This window comes from Microtus ochrogaster, unplaced genomic scaffold, assembly GCF_000317375.1.
Source record: "Microtus ochrogaster isolate Prairie Vole_2 unplaced genomic scaffold, MicOch1.0 UNK77, whole genome shotgun sequence".
In the NCBI taxonomy this organism is placed as follows: domain Eukaryota; kingdom Metazoa; phylum Chordata; class Mammalia; order Rodentia; family Cricetidae; genus Microtus; species Microtus ochrogaster.
Genome location: NW_004949175.1, coordinates 1 through 3743, shown reverse-complemented (window position 1 = coordinate 3743; position 3743 = coordinate 1). Strand labels below are relative to the sequence as shown.

Below are 3743 nucleotides of genomic sequence, written 5' to 3'. Positions count from 1 at the left end.
AATCGGCCAACTTAGATCTGAGAGGCTCTGGTTTGTATATTGCGCACAACCCCACCAACTGGCCACACAAGTGAGGCAACAATCACTACAACTGATTTTCCTAGTTGACCTTTACAACTGCCATTTCCTTTCCAGACCAGTAGGAAGCAGGCGGCTATGAACAGCACAACACAGTAACAAAGGTGGTGCAGGAAACATCAGAGGTAACTGGACAGAAACAAAGAGAGCAATCTCACTCAGAGAATTAAGGACATCTGATAAAAGATGAATTTACCAGTAAATGCAGAGAGGCCATGAGTGATGATAGTAAAAACTCAGAGAGGCTTGTTTAGCCTCAAATTCACAGACATAAAAAAAAGCAAACAAGCAATAAACATCACTCAGATATAGCTCCGCCCACCGCCCAGCTCCCTGCTCCACTTCCTTAGTGGTTTCTCATCTGCGGTGGATTCACAGCTTCCTTTCTTGGTTCTGTCTTCATTTCCCACCAGCACTTCTTCCAGCGACTTCCATTTTTTATACCAAGGGGCTCATATCAGAAAAATTTAGATGTAATTTTTGAGAACTTCTATTGCACCTCTTTAAATATGACTAACAACTTTTCTTTCTACTTCCAAGGGTTTTATAGCTATGTTTTTTCTGTAATTTCTATATAATTATTTTTAGTTTTGACACTAAAGAATAATTACACATCTTCTACATCCCTCAAGCACCCCCATTCACCCCATGCTCTCTTTTAAATCATGGTCTCATTTTCTTTCATAAAATGGGAATTGTTTGTTATACATAAATACAAACAGTGCATTCTATAATACACTTTTTACTTCTCTGTATTTTTTTTCAGATCTGACTGCTTGCTATTGGATAGTCAACTGGGGGCTCTTCCCTGGGGAACTCTATTTCTCCTGCCCTCAGCATTTCTTAGTAGCCTGTGGTCCTTTGTAAGAACATGGGACTCCATAATTATTCCCCTTCTCATGTAAGGATGTGTGCTGGTATCATTCATGTTCAGGAAACTGTGTTGATAAGATTTCATGATTGCAGTTCCTTCTGACATTTCTAGGAGACATAATCTCAGAGGAAGCTTCATGGCCTCTGACTCTTATAGTCTTCCCACCCCTTCTACCTCTAGACCCCTGAGCCTTACGTATGGGAGCTGTGTTGTAGATGTGTCCCTTATATCAGTACATGGGTAGGGCTAATGAATGCTTCCCTCCCTTGGAAGTTTGCACAGTATCTCCTGGTACCATGTAAGCTAGTCTGGAGGGAGAGAGCTTTCAGGTCTAATTCAGCTTGTATCTTCCAGGTTCTGTATGGGAAGGACAGGACATGGTATCCTTATCAATAGGGACTTTTAGCCTATAACCTTTTGAGAGTGTCTTGAACAACCTTGACCAACAACAACTCAAGAGGATTTTCATGCTCGGTGTTAGAGGTGTGATTGATGGTCTATCAGTCTTGAGGGGCACATTGCCAGCCCAGGTGAGAAATTTTCATTTATATATGTATATTTATATTCACATTCATGTGTATTGTATATAATGTAAGGCAGATTTACACTAATATGATTCTTTTTTTTGAACTTTAACCAAAATTTTATAACACAAAGGTTGTCACATAATTGGATACTTCTCTACAGTTATCTTTGTACAGTTATCTCGCTCCACAGAAAGGCTGCCTCTGACCTCTCATCTGGTGGCACAAGCACCACAGTCCTGACCGTAGCGGACGGACCAGCAGGCCTGCCTCGGTGACTCAAGTTGAAAGCAGGACACTGGTATATGGCTCTTGCACCTAGTATCAGGAATGTACAAATGTCTTTATTCAAAAATGCAAAATAAATTATCTGTAGGCATGAACAATGACAGCAGTAAACCATTATGTATTGTCAATGGGAACCAGTAACTGATGGTTATAGTGATCAGCCAGCCTTCTCTTCATTTTCTTCAGGGGCTTCTCTGAAAGTATCGGTGAGGAACCTGCCTTGAGCTTCCTGTCACAGTTCATTGGTAAGGGCAAAGCGCTATTCTAGGAATTAGAACATGCCACCTCCCATTCCCCCTCCCATTCCCCCCATCGCGCCCATTCCAGGGTCCTTCTCTTCTTTAGGAATTTCGGTCATTACAGCGTCTGCTGTCGTTAGCAAGGAGGCCACCCCAGCAGCATCCAGTAAAGCAGTTCTTACGACTTTTGTCAGATCAATGATTCCCTTTTCCACCATGTTCACAAATTCCCCGAGCATGGCATCATACCCAACTTCTGAGGAACTCTGCAGAATCTTCTCAACTATCAAAGACCCTTCAACACCCGCATTCTTAGCGATGGTCATCGTGGGAATTTTGAGTGCTCTTTTAATAATGTCTATACCTATTTTCTGATCCTCATTGGAAGGCTTTAGGGAATCCAAGGCTGGGATGCAACGGAGCAGAGCGCAGCCCCTGCCTAGCATGATGCCTTCTTCCACAGCTGCTCGCGTGGCATTGAGCGCGTCTGTAACTCTGTCTTTCTTCTCGTTCACCTCCACATCGCTTGTTCCTCCAACCTTCAATACAGCTACGTCGTTCAGCTTCTCCTTTTCGTATTCACTAGTGGTTATGTCGAGCTGCTCAGTGATCTCCTGAATGCGTTTCTCAATTTGAGCCTTGTCACCTTCTCCTTTCAAAAGCATGGCGTCATTGTCATGGTGACAATGACCTCTCCAACTTTTTCTAAGTCATGAGCTTGAACATCTTCAAGGTTTAGATTCAACCCCTCTTCTCCAAATACCGCACCACCAGTAGCAATAGCCATATCTTTAAGCTGGTTCTTCCTGTTGTCCCCAAACCCTGGTGCTTTGACTGCCACAACCTGAAGACCTACTTTCAGCCTGTTCAAGACCAGTGTGCTTAGAGCTTCTCCATCAACGTCCTCAGCAATGATGACCAAGGGCTTCTGATGAGCATTGGCAATTTCCAGAGCGGGTACGATGGACTGCACACTAGAAATCTTCTTTTCGCTCAACAGAACATAGGCATCTTGGAATTCACATTTCTGACCTTTTGATGTGTTAATAAAATATGGGGAAATATATCCTTTGTCAAACTTCATGCCTTCAATAATTTCTAACTCATCATTCAGGGTTTTCCCATCCTTCGCTGTGATGACACCCTTCCTTCCCATCTTCTTCATCGCATCAGAAATGATGTTTCCAATGTCTTTGTCTCCATTTGCAGAAATTGTGGCAACCTGAGCAATTTCTTCAGGGATTGTCACAGGTTTAGATTGTTTTTTCAGTTCAGCAATTACAGCATCAACAGCCAACATCACACCTCTCGGGATTTCTACTGGGTTGGCCCCTTTGCTGATCTTCTCAAAGCCCTCCTTGGCAATAGAACGTACCAGAACGGTAGCCGTGGTAGTGCCATCCCCGGCCTCTTCATTTGTGTTATTGGCAACATCTTGAACAAGTTTAGCTCCGATGTTTTTGTATTTGTCCTTTAAATCAATTGACTTTGCAACAGTGACCCCATCTTTCGTTACGTTGGGACTTCCCCAGCTCTGCTCAATAATCACCGTTCTTCCCTTTGGCTCCATGGTAACAGCTACAGTGTCGGCTAAAAGGTCTACACCTTGAAGCATTAAGGCTCGAGCATCCGCACCAAATTTTACATCTTTGGCATAGGCCCGAGTGAGATGAGGAGCCAGTGCCCGGGACACTGGTCTCATCTGGCGAAGGACTGTGGGTAGTCGAAGCATTTCTGCGG

The 3743-nt window shown here is 43.5% G+C and overlaps 1 pseudogene; it reads right to left on the bottom strand.

Annotated features, from left to right (window-relative positions):
- Positions 1-1793: 1793 nt before the first annotated feature.
- Positions 1794-3737, bottom strand: LOC101979372 (annotated as a pseudogene).
- Between the last annotated feature and the right edge of the window lie 6 nt (positions 3738-3743).